Source organism: Triticum aestivum, chromosome 7B (assembly GCF_018294505.1).
Source record: "Triticum aestivum cultivar Chinese Spring chromosome 7B, IWGSC CS RefSeq v2.1, whole genome shotgun sequence".
NCBI classification, from domain to species: Eukaryota; Viridiplantae; Streptophyta; class Magnoliopsida; order Poales; family Poaceae; genus Triticum; species Triticum aestivum.
Genome location: NC_057813.1, coordinates 531,161,794 through 531,183,178, shown reverse-complemented (window position 1 = coordinate 531,183,178; position 21,385 = coordinate 531,161,794).

Below are 21,385 nucleotides of genomic sequence, written 5' to 3'. Positions count from 1 at the left end.
TGAGAGAGACCATCTTCATCCTACGCCTCCCACAGATTGATAAACCTTAGGTCATCCACTTGAGAAAAATTTGCTACTATCCTACAAAACTCTGTGCTTGGAGGCCCAACACGAGTCTACAAGAAGAAGGTTGCGTAGTATACATCACCCCACCATGTCACACTGCTGGTTCCTCCTCATCACTGTCATCCTGACCGCTAGGCCCAGATTCTTTTGGGGCTCCACTTGTCGGTGCCGTGTGGATCTTCGACTCGATATCCGGTGTCACTATAGTGAAAGGCGAGGGCGTGACACAAACAGAGCCTAAATCGTGTCCTCAAACATGTCTATGAAATAATCCAATCCTTCTACCGCACAATCTAGTAAATCCCGTGTAAAGAATGCATATTGATATGTATGATACATTACTGAATTTTGCATCTGCAAGGCATACCGAATTCAACCTACATCGGTAACTTCCTGCACGGAAACTATACTTTGTTGTTCCTTAATTCAGAAATTAGGCAAGCTACTAAATTCAGTACAACTCCTAGATCAAAGCAAGCATACAATTGATGTGGCTGCTCCCTGTGCACCCTCGGCACGTGGAGGCAGGACGCCATATGTTTGCTTGTTTAATAGTAGTAGAGATAGGGGTAAATCCTCCATCCCGCAAAAAAAGTGCAACGCCTCCAACTGATTCTCCTCTCAGAACTTAAATGCAAAGACAAGGCCAAAAACCATACCGACTTCAACAACATGTTTGTTGTTGATGTGTCGAAAACTCAAAATCCCATACTCATATGTCAGGTTGATGGATATGTAAGTCTAATGATCCTTCTAAGGTTGATAAAGGTAAAGCAGTGGTCCAAGACCCCACTACATCTAAGACCAAATCTAAACAAAACTTGACCCAATAATGTTGGAATGATAATCTTTATTTGTGATAACCATGCATAATTTCCTGGCCTATATATGCCTTTCCTCGTTTATGTTATTTTTTCTTTATGCTTCCTAAACTAGTTTAAAGTTCCGATTTCAAAAGAGAGATATAAAAGTGTCAATGGGCGATGTTCAGAACGTTCCCCTTATATGAACGGCTTCAATGAGGTCCTGGTACTTGAAAATATAGTCTACTTGCAGCCCCTACCTCGGCTCTTCATACGCATTGCGATGAAGTGACAGTCACGTCAGTGTAGAGCATTTTTTGGTGCAACTGAATAAGTGTGTTTCAGCGAGAGGAATCCCCCTCCCCTGCAGAAACCCATAACCTAGAATCAATCCCCTTTTCCCATGGATGATAGGAGCGTTACTGACAAATTCATTTTCGGTGAGGTCAGTCGTCAACCTCCCACACACCCTACACCCTGTGTGCCCTCGTTGGCGTCGGTGCCCATGGTAGCATAGTTGACTTGGTAGGCAAGAGGTTCCCCCATGAGTTGTGGCGATGGGGAGAGCTCTGTCTTTAGCCCAAGTTTAATCCTCGCTCACACGTCGGGCATAAATTACCTGGAAGGAGCACTATCGCGACCACATGCTACTAGCCACGACCGTCAAATACGGGAGCTTAGGCCACACTATTGGTCTCCGTTGAGGAGTGTGGCATGTTACCATCCAGGCGTGCATCGAGGTGGTCTGCCCCCACACAGCCTGCAACCCGACCTTCTTAGTGATGGAGCAGTGCTCCCTTTCTCTTCGGTCATTGATGGAGAAACCCTCTTCATTGGGGCTATTGCTAGGTGAGGCCATTGACTCAAAGTTCATCGGTGTGAATTCCATTGGAAAAGATGTTCGAGAAGATGTATGCGGTCCATTTGGGGCCCATGGTGGGTGCCAAATATAGACGAATAATGCTCCACCAATCTTACAATCTATAAGGTGTCATGGAAGATAGTAGAAAAAGGGATGGTGCCCAAATAGTGGGTGATGGTGACATGGTAGTTTTACCCAGGTTCATTCCTCGGGATTGGTAAAATTCCTACATAGTGCCTACCAATTTTGTTTCCTATTTGGGCACTTGATGCTGTTTTTTAGCAACCCTGAATAAATTGGAGCAAGATTTGCAAATGGGTTGTTGGAGCTTCATTTTTACCCCAGATATCTTACAAAAACGGTTATACCTTATAAGGGCAGCTATTGGAGATGCTCTATACAGGCTCCCAACCCCTTCCCCATATATTTGGGTGGACAATCCGGACACTGTCCGGAGATCGTAGTCTCAATTATTTTTATTAAGAAGAACCACATCGTCAAAAAGGAGGCAAATCGCATGGCGTGCATGATACTAAGCTGACCCATTATATATTCAATAGTGAGTGTTTTTGTTTCAGTGTTGTACTGTTTATAGCGGGTTTTTTGTTTGGTTTTTCGAGAAAAAACATAAAACTTTGTTTGGTTTTCAGTAGTGAGTGATTTTGTTTCAGTGATGTATATAGACACGTTTTAGTGTGTTTGTTCACTCATTTCAATCCATATGTAGTTCTTTCCGTTCTCAGACTGACAATGTTATGCCTCAATGTTAAGTTGTTCACCCGCGGGGGTACATCTATGACCTAGCTCGACACTCAAGCTGTTGGGAATCATTGCATGGAAAACAAAAAAAATTCTACGCACATGCAATGATCTATCCATGGAGATGCATAGCAACGCGGGGGAGAGTGTGTCTATATACCCTCGTAGACCGTAAGTGGAAGCGTTTCACAACGCGGTTGATGTAGTCGAACTTCTTCGCACTTCAACCGATCAAGTACCGAATGCACGACACCTCCATGTTCTGCACATGTCCAGCTCGGTGACGTCCCTCGCCTTCTTGATACAGCAAGATGTCAAGGTAGTAGATGAGTTCCTTCAGCACGACGGCGTGGTGACGATGATGGTGAAGTGATCTCCGCAGGGCTTCTCCTAAGCACTACGAAAATATGACCGGGGGTGTAAACGGTGGAGGGGGGTGCCGCACACGACTAGGAAATTTTCTGGTGTGTGCTAGGTGCCCCCTCTCACATATATATAGGTGGGAGGGAGGAGCAGCCATAGGAGGCGCCCAAGTAGGAGGAATCCTACTTGGAGTCCCTCCCAAGCCGCGCCCTGATACGTCTCCAACGTATCTATAATTTATGAAGTATTCATGCTGTTATTAATATCATTCTTGGATGTTTTACAATCATTTTATAGCAACTTTATATCATTTTTTGGGACTAACCTATTGACCCAGTGCCCAATGCCAGTTGCTGTTTTTTGCTTGTTTTTTACATCGCATGAAATCAATATCAAACGGAGTCCAAACACCGTGAAACTTTTTGTGGATTTTTTATGGACCATAAGACCACCAATGGGCCAGAGTAGCACCTGGGGTGTGCCCTGAGGGGGGCACAACCCACCAGGGCGCGCCTGGGCCCCTAGGCGCGCCCCGGTTGGTTGTGCCCACCTCGGTGGCCTCTCGCACCCCCTGTTCTCCCTATAAATTCCCAAATATTCCAAAACCCTTCAGGGTAGCCCTAGATCAGAAGTTTCACTGGCGTAAGGCCTCTGTATCCATGAGATCCAATGTAGACCCCATTCCGGCACCCTGCTGGAGGGGGGAATCATCACCGGTGACCATCTTCATCATCCCGGCGGCCACCATGATGAGGAGGGAGTAGTCCACCCTCGAGGCTGAGGGTTTGTACCAGTAGCTATGTGTTTAATCTCTCTCTCTCTCTCTCTCTCGTGTTCTTGAGATGTCACGATCTTGATGTATAATAGGCTTTGTTAATATAGTCGGATCATATGGTATTTTCCCCTCTCTATCTTGTTGTGATGAATTGAGTTTTTCCCTTTGAGATTTCGTTGTTATCGGATTGAATACTTTTATGGATTTTAGAACATTTGATATATGTCTTGCAATTGAATACTCATGGTGACCATGGGGTATCGTATTGATTCACTTGATATATGTTTTGGCATTCAACTTGCTAATTCCCGTGGTGACATTGCGGTAATCTATGCATAGGGGTTGATGCACATTCTCGTCTTTGTTTCTACGGTAGAAATCTTGGGGCACTCTTTGAAGTTCTGTGTGTTGGATTGAGTACTATGAATATGAATTTGCTTTGGTGTTATTTTAGTATGAACTCTTGAATAGATCGAACAGAAAGAATAGCTTTGAGGTGGTTTCATACCCTACAAACAATTTATTCTTATGTTCTCCGCTAGATAGGAACTTTGGAGTGATTCTTCATCGCACTTTGAGGGATGGTTATATGATCCAATTATATTAGCACTATTGAGAGGTTGCACTAGCAAAAGTACGGACCCTAGGCCTCATTTTCAAGCACCGCAATACCATTTTCGTGCCCATTTACTATTTGCTACCTTGCTGTTTTTATTTATTCAGATTATAAAAATATATTTCTACCATCCATATTACACTTTTATCACCATCTCTTTGCCGGACTAGTGCACCTATACAATTTGCCATTGTATTGGGTGTGTTGGGTGATGACCGACAAGTATAGGGGATCTATCGTAGTCCTTTCGATAAGTAAGAGTGTCGAACCCAACGAGGAGCTGAAGGAAATGACAAGCGGGTTTCAGTAAGGTATTCTCTACAAGCACTGAAATTATCAGTAACAGATAGTTTTGTGATAAGGTAATCTGTAATGGGTAACAAGCAACAAAAGTAAACAAGGTGCAACAAGGTGGACCTATCCTTTTTGTAGCAAAGGACAAGCCTGGACAAACTCTTATATAAAGGAAAACGCTCCCGAGGACACATGGGAATTATCGTCAAGCTAGTTTTCATCACGCTCATATGATTCACGTTCGTTACTTTGATAATTTGATATGTGGGTGAACCGGTGCTTGGGTGCTGCCCTTCCTTGGACAAGCATCCCACTTATGATTAACTACTCTTGCAAGCATCCGCAACTACGAAAGAATAATTAAGGTAAACCTAACCATAGCATGAAACATATGGATCCAAATCAGCCCCTTATGAAGCAACACATAAACTAGGGTTTAGGCTTCTGTCACTCTAGCAACCCATCATCTACTTATTACTTCCTAATGCCTTCTCCTAGGCCCAAATAATGGTGAACTGTCATGTAGTCGACGTTCACATAACACCACTAGAGGAAAGACAACATACATCTTATCAAAATATCGAACGAATACCAAATTCACATGACTACTTATAGCAAGACTTCTCCCATGTCCTCAGGAACAAACATAACTACTCACAAATCATATTCATGTTCATAATCAGAGGGGTATTAATATGCATTAAGGCTCTGAACATATAATCTTCCACCGAATAAACCAACCAGCATCAACTACAAGGAGTAATCAACACTACTAGCAACCCACAGGTACCAATCTGAGGTTTTGAGACAAAGATCAGATACAAGAGATGAACTAGGGTTTGAGAGGAGATGGTGCTGGTGAAGATGTTGATGGAGATTGACCCCCTCCCGATGAGAGGATCAATGGTGATGATGATGGTGACGATTTCCCCCTCCCGGAGGGATGTTTCCCCGGCAGAACAGCTCTGCCGGAGCCCTAGATTGGTTCCGCAAGGTTCCGCCTCGAGACTGCGGTGCTTCATCCCGAAAGCTTCCTTCTATTTTTTCCAGGGCGAAAGACTTCATATAGCAAAAGATGGGCACCGTAAGCCTGCCAGGGGGCCCACGAGACAAGGGGCGTGCCCAGGGGGGTAGGGCGCGCCCCCCACCCTTGTGGCCAGGGTGTGGGCCCCCTCTGGTTGATTCTTTCGCCAGTATTTTTTATTAATTCCAAAATGTGCTTCCGTGAAGTTTTAGGACTTTTGGAGTTGTGCAGGATAGGTCTCTAATATTTGCTCCTTTTCCAGCCCAGAATTCCAGCTGCCGGCATTCTCCCTCTTCATGTAAACCTTGTAAAATAAGAGAGAAAAGGCATAAGTATTGTGACATAATGTGTAATAACATCCCATAATGCAATAAATATCAATATCAAATCATGATGCAAAATGGACGTATCAACTCCCCCAAGCTTAGACCTCGCTTGTCCTCAAGCGGAATCGAAAAATATGTCCACATGTTTTAGAGATGGAGGTGTCGATAAAATAAAATACAAACATGAGGGCATCATGATCATTCTTGAAACAACAACATATATAAATGTATATTGTCATATGATTTCTTATGCTAAAGTAACAATCTATTCACAGTGTCAAGTATGAATTAGAAACTTCATTAGAAACTAACAAACTATAATCTCGGTCATTAAAGCAATTGCAATTTATCATAACATCGGAAAGAGTCAATATAAGAGCTTTTCAGCAAGTCCACATACTCAACAATCATTTAGTCTTTCACAATTGCTAACACTCATGCAATACTTATGGGTATGGAGTTTTAATTGGACACAAAGAAAGATAGGGGCTTATAGTGTTGCCTCCCAACCTTTTACCTCAAGGGTAATGTCAACAATAATAGTTTATGATAACTTACATCCAATTGGATATATATATATATATATATATATATATATATATATATATATATATATATATATATATATATATATATATGTCAGGATCTTTCCAACACAATGTGCTTGCCAAGGGATAAAATGTAAAAAGGAAAGGTGAAGATCACCACGACTCTTGCATAAGGCATAAGACAAAAATAAAAGATAGGCCCTTCGCAGAGGGAAGCAGAGGTTGTCATGTGCTTTTATGGTTGGATGCACAAAATGTTAATGCGAAAGAATGTCACTTTATATTGCCACTTGTGATATGGACCTTTATTATGCAGTCCATCGCTTTTATTACTTCCATATCACAAGATAGTATAAAGCTTATTTTCTCCACACTAATAAATCATACATATTTAAAGAGCAATTTTTATTGCTTGTAACAATGACAACTTACTTGAAGGATCTTACTCAATCCATAGGTAGATATGGTGGACTCTCATGGCAAACTGGGTTTAAGGATATTTGGAAGCACAAATAGTATCTCTACTTGGTGCAAAGAATTTGGCTAGCATGAAGGGGAAAGGCAAGCTCAACATGTTGGATGGTCCATGACAATATACTTTATTTCGGATATAAGGAAACATAACCCATTATGTTGTCTTCCTTGTCCAACATCAACTTTTTAGCATGTCATATTGTAATGAGTGCTCACAATCATAAAAGACGTCCAAGATAGTATATTTATATGTGAGAACCTCTCTTTCTTTATTACTTCCTATTAATTGCAACGATGACCAAAACTATGTTTGTCAACTCTCAACAACTTTTATTCATCATAATCTTTATATGTGAAGTCATTACTCTCCATAAGATCAATATGATCTCTGTCGGAGTAAATGACCACGGGTAGCCCAACCAGCTCCCCCTGGCTCTTCAAAAAATATCGGGCAGACTGGGCCCTCGAATATCCAAGACGCAAGGCCGCCTTCTCTTGGCCGGCTGTCCCACTAGCCGGCTGCTGGAAGGCGGCACAACTCTAAGAGCTCTCTTGAAGAGGGCCGACTCCTAGCAGCCAGATACCAGAGTGGTCGACTCCTAGCAGGCGACCTGGTTCATGCCCTCAAAGTTTGCACCCACATAATGGCGATAAGACGGGGCATGGCTACAGTGAAGCCTGCCACCCCCGAATCCCGGAGCGAGCGTGGCCACAGTGCGCCATACGGGGCGGCCACTCCCTGTCCGACGCGACACTCTTGCCATGTTGACCATGACGCCGCCCACGACAGGCTATCAGTATGACCCGCAGGTGGTGGGTCCCTCCTACCAGCGAGATACCAGAAGACGACTGGACTTGACCAGTCGGCCTGGGGGGAGGCCGGCACCGAGCAGTCGGCCTGCCCCCGCCCTGGAAGTTTGTGCACCATTAAGCAGATAAGATGGGGTAAGGCTACAGTGAATGCCCGCCAGGCGGCGGCACTGTAGCCATGCTTACCTCGACAAAGCCATCGTCACTAGGAGCAAGGCTACAGTAACCAGCAGCCGACAAGACCACTAGACGGTGGGCCCAGCTTGTTGGCCAAGACGTCGGTAGCTGGCGGACCGACCAGTTGGTGGGCCCAGTGGCCAGTGGAGAAGCCGGCGACTACAGACACTAACGACTTGGACCCACATCCAGCCGGATTACCATTGTACCCCTGGGGGGTAGGCCTATATAAACCCCCCAGGGCACCCATGCAAAGGGTTGATCTCTTGGAGTTTTAGACACCACATAGAAAGAAGAGGAGAGCTAGCCTTGCCCTTCTTCTTCCTCTGGCAAAACAGCTCAAGGAGCACCTTGTAGCTACTTGTTGATCTAGTGATCATGCGGAGACCCCGCAAAGCAGGATTAGGGGTGTTATCTCCAAGGAGAGCCCCAAACCTGGGTAAGATTCACCGGCGTGTGTGTCTTCGCCTTATCCCGTTTCCAGGCACCGACGATGTCTTACTGGCTCCCACAATGATAAGCCACCTGTTGGCATATGTCGCACCTACCACCCGACATTTGGCACCCACCATGGGGCCAGGTGCACCGTCGTCTGGAGACCTGCTCTGGACGGGAACCCTCTTCCTCCCCAGCAAGTGTAGCCAGCCCGGCACGCCCGATTGCGCTTGCCCCGACGTGCTGCATGGCATCGACGATGCCTGTGCAGCTAGCTTTCTCGCCGATCTTCTTGGTGAGGTCCGCCTCTCCGACGAGCCCGCACTAGGCGCGGGTGCAACCAGCTCTGAGAGCTGCCTCGTCGACTTCCTTGGCAAGCTTGACATCGCCAAGGAGTGCACTTCCGACCTGGAGTCGATCGGCTCCACCGACCCGATGCTTGTTGATTTCGACACGGCATCGCTTGAAGCCTTCCCCACCAACGTGGTGGTCATCGACGACCCTCTTCCTCGAGCCGACAGCAGCGGAAACACCGTCACTGAGGTGCTGGTCATCAGTCACGGTGCCGCCTCCCGCAGAAACGTCCACGACACTTTGTAGACGGTGCTGCATGACCTGTCTGCCCCCATCCCGGCTGACGCCAACGCCGACACGCTGGAGGCCCACCGCCTTGCCCTCATCGAGAACGGCAAGAAGATAGCCTCCATGAGACGCCTCATCGAGGCTTACCAGCGCGAGGTTGATCGTGTCGCCTCTGGCACGCCGCCTGCTGGCGGACCCAGCCGGATTGGCGCTATCAAGAAGCGCGGTGTGGCCATCGCTAGCATGCTGGGCGCTAACCGCCCAGTCTACGCCATGCCACTCGAGAACCTGTGTGCCGCCCAGGCGGCCGTAGACGAGCTGGATGGGCTGGAGGGCGACGAGCTTCACTGCATGACCAGGCGTGTCCAGCAACTGATCGACGCGGCCACAGAGCGGCATGAAGCCGGCGCCTGCACTGAGAGTCCTCCCCCACACCGAGAGCACGGCACAACATCCCGGACGCCGATTGCAGGCGGCACCCGCGAGCGAAAAGTCAAGGAGCCAACTGCTAGCCGCAGTCGGCCGCCTCACCATCGAGCGTGACGCAGAAGGCAGCCCCCGAGCCGTGGAGCGGCAAGGCAACCTGCCTCCTCCTCCGCCCCGCGAGGAGAGATATCCCACCCTCCCGCCTGTCATGCACCCGATGCTCAGTGGCCGACTGGGCCGCCGCGAAGGAATCAGCGAGAACGATGCCCTCCATCGGATCAACCACTTGGCGCGATCCCTGGCGCTAGAAGAAGAAGACGATGTCGACCCGCCCTGTTTTGGCCCCCGCATCCACAATGAGCCTTTCCCCAAAGGGTTCTCGCTCCAAGAGACACGCCAAAATACAACGGCTCGGTGAAGCCGGAAGACTGGTTGATAGATTACTCCATAGCAGTCAGCATAGAAAACGTCAATAGATACATTGCCGTGAAGTACGTCCCCCTCATGCTTCAGGGCACGACACGCACCTGGCTGAACAACCTCAAGCCTTACAGTGTCAACAGCTGGCTAGACTTCATGGAAGTCTTCGCTTTGCAACTTCACCAGCATGTACAAGCGAGCACCCAAGCCATGTCAGCTCTCCCTTTGCGTCCAAGTCCCGACCGAGTCTAGCCGCGACTACCTGACGCGCTGGGCCGAGATCCGCAACTCCTGTGAAGGGGTGCACGAGGTGTAAGCAATAGATACTTCACCGCCGGGTGCCGAGAGGGTACCCTCCTCAAGCACCGACTTCTCTATGACGAGCCGTCTACACTCAATGAGCTACTGATCATAGCAGACAAGTACGCCACGGCCGACTCCTCGATGAAGACCAAGCTCTGAGTGGAAGCCTCTGGAAAGGTGCTCCCTCCGGCTCCAAAAACGCCGGCTGGCGACTCCAATCGACACCCACATCAGAATGACAACAAGCGCAAGGCTCATATGCCGCCTTCCACCAGTGGGCAGGTGGCCACGGTCGAAGACGAGCAGCCTGAAGGGCAGCCTATGCCCAAGCATCCGAAAGGCGGCAGGCCGGCTTGGCAGCCGGCTTTCTCCTACGAGAAAACCCTTGATGCCCCTTGCAAGTTCCACAGCGGCGCGAAGACGTCCAACCACACAACCCGGAAGTGCCATTGGCTCACCCGAATCTCCAAGAGCGAAGGACTGTTACCCTCTCCGCCTGCTGGCCAGCCGCCTCCGGCTCCTCAGCAGCCGGCCACTCGCCCAGCAGTCGGAGCCGTTCAAGACGAGTTTCCTGACGAGCATGCAACCTACGTCATCTTTACAAGCCAAGCTGAAAATAGGCGCAGCCGGCGCCGACTGCACCAAGAAGTCAATGGAGTCGCCTCCAAAGATCCAGAGTCTATGCGTTGGTCTGAAAAGCCTATCAATTGGAGCCGAGCTGATCACCCAGAGGTGATGCCGTCTCCAGGTTATTATGCATTGGTGTTGGATGCTACCTTCGCAACAGAAAGGCGAACTGGTCGTTTCTCCTGAGTTCTGATTGATGGCGGGAGCAGCATCAACATCCTGTAGTGTGACACCATGGAGAAGCTGAACATCAAGACGAAGGAACTTTTGCCCAGTCGGACCGTCTTCCATGGCATTGTACCCGACCTGTCATGCTCACCAGTCGGCCAGATCAAGATAGATATCCTCTTCGGAGACAAGGATCACTTCCGCTGTGAAGCAGTCTGGTTCGAAGTGGTGGATCTAGAGAGCCCTTACCATGCTTTGCTTGGCCGCCCTGTCCTGGCCAAGTTCATGGCTGTGCCCCACTATGCCTACCTCAAGATAAAGATGTGAGTTCCAAGGGCATCATCACCATAGTCGGAGACTACAAGAAATCCTTTGCTTGTGCTGCAGCCAACAGCCGGCTGGCCGAGTCCCTCGTGATTGCTGCTGAGAAGAAGATCCTTAACCAGGTTGTGGCCATGCCGGCAAGCAGCCGGACCTATCTCCTGACCCCAAGGAGTCGGAAGCTCAGGGCTCCTTCCAGCCGGCCAAGGAAACAAAGAAGATACCTCTAGACCCAGAGCACCTAGAGAGGTTTGTTGTTCTAGGAGCAAACCTGGATAGCAAATAGGACAGCGAGCTCGTCGATTTCCTCCGTGAGAATCGTGATATCTTTGCATGGTCCCCCAAGGATATGCCGGGTGTTCCGATAGATTTCGCCGAGCAAAAGCTACATGTCCGAGCAGATGCAAAACCAGTCAAGCAGCCCCTCCGCCGACTGTCGGAGGAGAAGAGAAGAATTGTTGGTGAAGAGATAGCCCGGCTTCTGGCAACCGGCTTCATTATGGAGGTGTTCTTTCCAGAATGGCTTGCCAACCTATTCCTTGTACTGAAGAAGAACAAGAAATGGCGCATGTGTATAGATTATAACTGCCTCAACAAAGCTTGCCCCAAAGATCCATTTGTTTTGCCCCAGATTGACCAAGTGATAGACTCCACAGCCGGATGCGAGCTATTGAGTTTCTTGGATGCCTACTCAGGTTACCATCAAATCAAGTTGGATCTAGCCGACCGCCTGAAGACCGCCTTCATCACACCATTCGGAGCTTTTCTGCTACCTGACTATGACATTCGGCTTGAGAAATGTCGGTGCCACTTTTCAGTGTTGCATGCAGAAATGCCTCCTCAAGCAACTCGACAGAAATGCCCACGTCTACGTAGATGATATTGTGGTGAAGACGGAGAAGCGCGACACCCTGTTGGAAGATCTCAAGGAAACATTTGACAACTTGCGCTGGTTTCAGATCAAGCTCAACCCTGAGAAATGCATGTTCAGAGTACCAACCGGCTAGCTCCTAGGCTTCCTGGTCTCTGAACGCGGCATTGAGTACAACCCAGTGAAGATCAAGGCCATAGAGAGGAAGGAGATTCCCACCTGGCTTCGAGATGTCCAAAAGTTCACCGGGTGCCTGGCCTCCCTTATCCGCTTCATTAGTCAGCTAGGGGAGAAGGCTCTCCCCCTGTATCAACTCATGAGGAAATCCACTCACTTCGAGTGGAATGATCAGGAGGACGAAGCTTTTCACAAGTTGAAGAAGATGTTGACCACGCCGCCTGTCTTGGCGGCACCGACTGAGAAAGAGCCCATGCTCCTTTACATTGCCGCAACTAGTCGGGTGGTCAGCACTGTCATCGTGGTTCAGCGCCCAGAAGAAGGCAGAGCTTAGCTGGTCCAGAGGTTGGTGTATTACTTGAGTGAAGTACTGTCAACCTCAAAGCAGAATTACCCCCACTACCAGAAGATGTGCTATGGCATATACTTTGCCACCAAGAACCTCAAGCCCTACTTTGAAGAGCACCCCATCACGGTCGTTTGCACTGCCCCGCTTGCCGAGATCATGGGCAGCCGAGATGCATCTGGCCGGGTGGCCAAGTGGGCCATTGCGCTTGGTCCTTACACCATCTTCTACCAGCCTCACACCACCATCAAGTCCCAGGTGCTGGCCAACTTCCTTATCGACTGGGCCGAAACCCAGTACCTGCCGCCAGCACCCGACTTCACCCATTGGCGGATGCACTTTGACGGATCCAAGATGCGCACCGGCTTGGGAGCCGACATTGTCCTCACCTCTCCCAAGGGAGACAAGCTCAGATACACGTTGCAAATCCATTTTTCCGCCTCCAACAATGTGGCCGAGTACGAGGCACTCATACATGGGCTCCGACTGGCCAAAGAACTCGGCATCCACCGGATCCTGTGCTATGGCGACTCGGACTTGGTGATCCAACAATCATCTGGTGATTGGGACGCCAAGGACTTAAACATATCAAGCTACCGTTTCCTCGTTCAGCAACTCAGTGGATACTTTGAAGGGTGCAAGTTTCTCCACGTGCCACGGGCTGATAGCGAGAAAGCAGATGCCCTGGCACGAATCGGCTCCACCCGACAAGCTATACCAACCGGCGTCTCCCTTCAACGCCTCCTCAAGCCGTCTGTCAATCCGTCTCCAGAATCAAACTCCATCTTCGTGCCGCCTGACCCTGATGCAGTCGGATCTGATTTGGGGAACCCAGCAAGCGGCTCGGGGACTTCGACAGGCGGCTCGGGGACTGCCGTAGTCACAGCCGACTCGAGGACTTCAGAACCCAGCCCGGGGACTGCGACAGTCGGCCCGGGGACTCCAACGACACAACAGGCGGTGGCCGACTCCAACCCTTCACCATCGAACCCACCCGCCCTGGTCGCAGTAGCCGTGTTGGCAATAGAAGAAGTCGCAGCTCCATCATGGGCCCAGCCCATCCTCAACTTTCTAGTAAACAAAGAGCTGCCGACTGACGAGATCTCGGCAGGACAAGTTCAATGCCGAGCCGGAGCATACACAATAGTGAACAGAGAACTTGTTAGGCACAGTGTCACTGGAGTCTTCCAGCGCTGCTCGAGCCAGAGAAGGGCATTGCAATCCTCAAGGACATCCACCAAGTCGAGTGCGGCCACCACGCGGCCTCAAGATCACTCGTCGCCAAAGCTTTCCTCCATGGTTTCTTCTGGTCGACTGCTTTGGAAGAATCCAAACAATTGGTCAAACACTATAAGGGGTGCCAACTTTTCAGCTCCAAGCAACACCTGTCGGCTTCCGCACTCAAGACCATCCGACTCACCTAGCCTTTTTCCGTCTGGGGGCTGGATATGGTGGGCCCATTCAAGACGGCACGCGGCGGCATGACACACCTGCTTGTCGCCATAGACAAGTTCACCAAGTGGATTGAAGCAAAGCCAATCAAGAAGCTGAATTGACCGACTGCTATGACATTCATCGCATACATCACTACCCGGTACGGCATACCACACAGCATCATCACCGACAACGGCACGAATTTTGCTAAAGGAGCATTGGCACGTTTCTGCGCGACATAGGGCATCCGATTGTACTTAGCGTCTGTTGCCCACCTGCAGTCAAACGGCCAAGTTGAGCGAGCAAACGGCCTCATCCTGTCCAGCATCAAGCCACGACTAGTCGAGCCACTGGAGTGCTCGGCCGGCTGCTGGCTCAAGGAGCTGCCGGCCGTCCTCTGGAGCTTGCGTACCACCCCGAACAAGTCGGCCGGCTTCACTCCTTTCTTCCTTGTATATGGTGCCGAGGCTGTCATCCCAACTGACATCGAGTTTGACTCACCTCGAGTCACCATGTACACGGAAGTGGAGGCAAAGTAAGCATGAGAAGACGGCGTTGACCTGCAGGAAGAGGGCCGGCTGTTAGCACTCAGCCGGTCCGCCATCTACCAGCAGGGTTTGCACCGTTACCACAACTGGAAGGTCAAGCCAAGATCCTTCCAAGAGGGCGATCTTGTGCTCCGGCTGATCCAGTGAACAACCGGCTAGCACAAGCTCTCGGCCCCTTGGGAAGGACCCTTCGTCATCAGCAAGGCCTTGGGCAACGAATCCTACTACCTGATCGACGCACATAATCCCAAGGCGCGCAAGAGAGATGATTCCGACAAGGAGTCGGAACGACCATGGAACACCAATCTCCTTCGAAGATTTTATAGTTAAATGCAGTATGTATTACGCTATCTTTTGTATTAAGTACAAGACATCGCCCCCCACGAGGAGCACTCGGGGACTACTCTCTTTTATCTATATGATGAGTATCATGCCTATGAATGTGTCACTACATTTGTTCTTCTGTCCGGCACCGGGTTCGACCAATCGGCCCAGGGACTTGCCGCCTTGAATTATGTTAAGTACCACCTGCAGTTAGACAAGTAGTGTGCCGGCACCCAAGCCCTCTCTTGCCAAAAGTCACAGCTTGCAGAATCGACTGTTCGACTGGCAAGAGTTAAAGGCAGGAAAAGATGCCCACACAAAAAATGGCTAAGGACCAATGGGCTTACATAACACAAGCCGGCTCCCCACCCGGCCAACCGGCTATTAAGCAGCCGGCTGGCCGGCTTCCCACTCACCTTGCTACAATCTAAGAAAGCTAAAGTACTTGCCCTCACACACGGCCAAGTACTTTCCCAGCCACAGACTGTAGAGCAGCTGTCCGGCTGGGAAGGCAGCCACCAAGGGAGGGCGGCAAAGGAAACAACCGGAAAAAGATGTAAAGCAAGCACAGTCGGAAGTCAAACACATGCAAGATTATATTTACACAAAAGGCCTTTTGAGGGCCGGCATTCAACGTAGTCTGAATACAGCCCCAGTGGGTGGAACTGCATGAATTTAGCAAATATTGTTCAAAGACTAAAAGAACAGGAAGACAAAGATAACCATGGTGGCGCGGGCCAAGGGTGCAACGGGTGAGCGGGGCAGGTCAGTGGAGACGACGGCGCTGGCTGGAGGAGTGGCCGGCTGGCGAGTCTCGGCTTGGTCATCACCAGCGGCAGGTGGCATGCTCGCGCATGCCTCATTGCTAGAGGCATGGTCAGGCTGAGGCTGGCCGAATGCTCCATCATCCGGCGCGGCATCTTCACCGTCCTCTTCCTCCTCCTCTTCACCCTCATCGCTGGAGTCGATCTCCTCTGCCGAGTCTTCGCCATCCACTGGGTTCAGCCCGAACCACTCCGCCGGCAGAGCAGCACCGTCGTCGTTCAACTCAGGGTTGAAGACGCTGGTGTCGGTGTACTCGGCGATCGCCACAGCGCGCTGAATGATAGACGGCCGCACCGCCACCAGCTCCTCGTTCGCCTCCTGCCGAAATGTGGCCAGCTAGGACAAGTCCAGCCCAGGATACCACGCTTGGACGAACTCCAACGGTCGCCTAGCGCCTGCTCGGGCCGTAGAAGCCTTCCAAGCCTCAAAGCGGCCTACCGCCACCTCCACCCAGTCGGCAGTCCGACTAGGGGTGCAGGGAGTCACTTCGCCAGGCCAGAGGGCGGAAAGCACCTGGGCTCCAACGCGCTGAAGGCGGCGGAGCATGCGGTGAGCCGGCTGGAGACGGGCCTGAATGGCTAGGAGCTGCTCCTCAAGAGTCCGACGAGCATGTGGCACAATTTCAGCTCCAGCCTGCCTCTGCACGTTGCGATGGGCCTCGATTACTTGGCTGGCGGCAACAGAGTAGCCGGGGAAGTACTCTGCACGAAGAAGAAAAGGAAAAAACATGAAGTCAGAAGTCGGATCAAGCAGCAGGCGGCAAACAAAGGAACGAAGAGGCAGGTGGCTTACCGTCAACCATGTCCTCAATATGGCCGTAGCCATCATTCAGCGCCCGCCTTGACTCAGCCCAATTCGCCGCCTCGGTCTCGTACTCGGCTTGGAGGGCGGCCTCGCTATCCTTCACCGCCTTCAGGGCCACCTTATGGCTTTCCTCCTGGTCGGCCAACTTCTTGGCCAGGCGGTCGCGCTCCTGAGCCGCAGCGCTGCACTCGGCCTCCTTGGCACGCAACACAGTTTGGGCCTCCCCCAGTTGCTGCCGCAGGTCGGCATTGGCCTCTGCAAAGACAGCAAAGAAAGATAAACAACGAGAAAGAGGTCGCTAGAAAAGATCCGGCCCGACTGCTCAGCAGTTGGCCTGAATCTCGGGGACTACACCTAGTGGGTGCGCTGACGCGCCCCCACGAGAGATAGAAGATAGAGCACTTACTCCGGCTCTCGGACAAGTCGGCGGTCTTCTGAGTTAGCTCCCGGGCATGGGAGTTGAAGGCGGCCGCGCTGAGGTTATGATAGTCCTGCAAAAAGGATAGACAAACAAATAAAGACAAGTTAGCACCCGAGTCTACTAAGAAGTTCCAAGCCGCCTACTCAGAAGCCGACTCGAAACTCTGGGACTACACCCAGTGGGTGCGCTGATACGCCCTCACGGAAGAATACAAGAGCAAGAAGCAAAAGGCGAATGGCTTACCCGGATGACTGACCGCGTCGCCAGGAACTCCTGGTTGTAGTTCTTCAAGGTTGCGGCCTGAGACTGAAGCCGAGTCCGGACGTCCTGCGCCACCGCATTCAGCACGGCCGTCCCGCCACCCGGCGTTCACCTCGGTGAGATGACGCTTGCCATCTCCAGCTCCTGGGCCGATGAGCTTGAGCCCCTGGCCTTCTGCGGGTTCGGCGCCGAGGCTGCCTTCCCTGCACGCTGGCGTTCCGGTGATTGGACAATGAGGTCCGCCATCACAGCCGACTCGCCTCCAGCCGGTGGCACAGGCAGCGCGCTGGGTTGGCCGCCTTGGTCCGTCGCAGTCGGCGCTGGCGGAATCACTCCCATCTCCGGGGCGACAACGTCGCCCTCCTCCCTCTCCATGACCGGCTGGTCTCTGCCGGCTCCTTTTGGCGGCACCACCGGGATCTCAGGCGCGACAGAGCGGAGGGGGATGATGAGCTGCAGAGGCTTGTTGCGCAAGGCTTCCTCCGCCTGCGCCACGGCTGTAGCATCCGCCTAGGCCTTGGCCGCCGTGTCGGCCTGCGCCCTCGCAATCTCCTCCGTCGCCTCCTGTGCTACCTTAGCGGCAGCCACCCTCTGCTGCTCCTCCCCCCGCTTCTCACGCGCCTCCCGCGTGTTCTGCTCCATCGCCGCCTGAAGCTCGGCGCGAGGGTCCATGCGGTGGGTGCCGCCGGAGCCTCCCGCTGCCCCAACCACGGAGGCAGCGACAGACCGCTCAAGAGAGAGTGGAGCTCTGTTTTCGAACAAGACAAAGAATAATCAGAAGAACATTGGCAAGAAGGAAGAAAGAATGCGTGAGGGAGTCGGTACTTACGCGGAAACCATCTGCGGCTCCTTCACCACCTTTGCGGAAGCGGGTTGCCTTCGCGGCTGCTTCATCCCGCTTGGTCGCCGCGACCGAGCCCTTGGGCTTATTCGGCCGACTGCTGAACAGGATCGGCGCAACCAGTGTTTCTGCGCGCCACCTCAGGCAGCCAGCGCGGCAGACGAGCTCGCGCCCTGCTGGTCGGACGTCGTCTGGTGGCATGGGCCAACTTCGCCCTCCTCGTCGTCTGACCAGTCCTTGAGGCCGGCTCCGAGCCCTGAGCCGCCTGCTTTGCCGCCTCATCCCATGGAGTCATCGTCTAAGGCGGCCGCCCCCAAGTCGGGGTCGTCCACATCACTCTCCGCCCGGTCGGCGAGAAATTGACGCTCTAGCCCCGCGGCACCGACCATTGGCTGGAGGAGGGGGCTCTGCCATAAGCCGATTGGTCAAGCCCGCCAAGCAGAGCTCGGCAGCAGAAGGAAAGAGAAGGAAAGAAAAACTTACCATAGGTGGGGGATCGGCGCGTGAATACGGCTCCTTGCCGAACCGCCACTCCTCCGTGAGCTTGCAGTTCGCAAGGTAGTTCACCATGTGAGCTACCTCCACGTGAGGCATCTCCTTGGTGCACAGCCGGCTTGGGTCTCGATGCCCGCTCATCTGGCATATCATGTGAGGGCGGCCCTGGAGCGGGAGCACCCGGCGCGCCATGAAGGCAGACTACAAGTCAGGCCTGGTCAGGCCCTCCGACGTCACCAACACCGGAGTCACGCGACGATGGCGGCTCTAGAGGGCGACAGCGACCTGGCCTGATATGACCAGTTGGGATGCTTCCCGATCGGTGGGCCGGCTACGTAAGCTGGCGGATTGACCCAGTCGCCCTCCAAGAAGATGCACTTCACGTAGAAGTACGACTACTGCCACATCTTCACCGACTGGATCAGCGCGATGGGAGGAAATGGATTCTCAGCCATTGACCTCCGCACCGCGACGAAGGCGCCGCATTGAGCCGGCACGCTCTTGATGACGGTGCCGAGCTTCGAGTAGAAGAACTCGCCCCAGAGCTTGATGGTGGGGAGGATGCCGAGGAAGCCTTCGCACAGGGTGACTGTCGGTGTCAAAACCGGCGGATCTCGGGTAGGGGGTCCCGAACTGTGCGTCTAGGCGGATGGTAACAGGAGACAAGTGACACAATGTTTTTACCCAGGTTCGGGCCCTCTCGGTGGAGGTAAAACCCTACTCCTGCTTGATCAATATTGATGATATGGGTAGTACAAGAGTTGATCTACCACGAGATCAGAGAGGCTAAACCCTAGAAGCTAGCCTATGGTATCATTGTTGTTCGTCCTACGGACTAAAACTCTCCGGTTTATATAGACATCGGAGAGGGCTAGGGTTACACAGAGTCGGTTACAATGGGAGGAGATCTTCATATCGTATCGCCAAGCTTGCCTTCCACGCTAAGGAAAGTCCCATCCGGACACGGGACGAAGTCTTCAATCTTGTATCTTCATAGTCCGGGAGTCCGGCCAAAGGTCATAGTCCGGCCATCCGGATACCCCCTAATCCAGGACTCCCTCAGTAGCCCCTGAACCAGGCTTCAATGACGACGAGTCCGGCACGCAAATTGTCTTCGGCATTGCAAGGCGGGTTCTTCTCCAAACTCCATTTACTTGTAGAATAATGTCCGGCTTCTGATAAATGCTGCGCTCCTTGGCTTCCACGTCCAATAAAGGCCATCTTCCACATGTTGAACGAATGCGAAAAGCCAGGGTATTTTTTCATTTCCCCCCCTAGTTGCTCAAATAAGCTGCCTATATAAAAAGAGACGAGGATCTAGATTCGAGCCACACCATCTCCCCTTCGCAAGCTTTCACAGGAGCGCCTCTGACAAAAAATCCATTCCATTATGGATAACCAACGCGGCTCCTCCTCTCGCGCTCCCAGCCCCAAGCCTGGGGATTGGGAGAGATGCTCCGTCCCGCATAGCAAGCTAGTAGTGCTTCAATCCAAGGGGCTACTCGCCCCAGCATTTATGGTCCCAGTTCGATCCGGGATTGCCACCTATAGCGGCGGAGGGCAGGCGGAGAGCGTCCCCAATCCCTCTCAAGGAGAGCGGGTGTGCCTAGTTCCTTATTTAATAAGAGGACTCGGATTTCCAATTCATCTGTTTCTCCGAGGTCTACTGGAGTTCTACGGCCTCCAGCTACACAACCTCACGCCTGCCTCCATACTGCATGTTGCGGACTTCGTGGCCCTCTGCGAGCTATTCTTGGGCATCGAGGCCCATTTCGCACTGTGGAAGAGGTTGTTCTGCCTTGTGCCCCGCTCTCAGGAGGGGTCAATTTATCAAGTGGGCGAAGCCGAACTATGGCGCATCGCCGGGACCGGATACCTATCCGGTACCCCTAAGAAGGCGTCCGAGGACTGGCCTTCGGAATGGTTTTATATGGATGACGTCCCCCTGCCGGACCCTGTACGGATCGGCCTCCCTGAGTTTAACAACGCTCCGTTAAAGAAACGCCTGAGCTGGCGCCCACGGAATCCTCGAAGGGAAACTGACAGGGACGTCCTTTACCTGATGAGCCGGATAAGATTGTTGGCTCATTCTGGATTGACCATGATCGAGGTCATGGCCACATGCATTACGCGCGGGGTGCAGCCGCTTCAGTACAGAGGCCACCCCATGTGGGATTTCAACGGGGAGGACGTCGCCACCCGATGCGGTCGCAAGGGACCAGATTTGGCTGCCACTCTAACAAAGATCTTATCCACTTTGTACAATGGAGAAGAAGAGGTATTCATCCGTGTCAACCCACGGGGCGTATTCTCTATGTATAGCCCTCCAAGCTGGGTAAGCGAACACTTTCACTTATGCAACATTCCAAATTTTCAATTTGGAATGTTATACATAGATCATCATTGCATATCATATTTTGTTGCATCTTTGGGGATTTCGTTATTTTCTTATTTGAGCTTTTCTCAAATTTTGAAAATAGGATCATTGATTTTATTTATTTTATCCTCAACTATTTCTACTACCAAATATTCAGAGAGGGAATAAAATGACTTTCCCAAGATAAAGAAATAATGAAGATCTAATAAAAAAATCAAATAAGATTTATTTTGGAGTTTTCGCCTTTTATTTGAATTTAGGAAAAATGTGCGTTTTTCAAAATTGCACTTAGGCCCCAAATAAATGTGCATCTTGTCCGGCTTGATTTTAGAAGCCGGGGAAAATTTATTTCGGGATTTTTGGAGTCCGTTTAGTATTTCTTTTTATTTTTCTTCTGCGCGGAATTATTTAAAAAAAAACGCAACCGACCTACGGGTCGTGCCCGAGCGGGACTCCGCCCGGGGGTGCCTTTAAATAGCGCC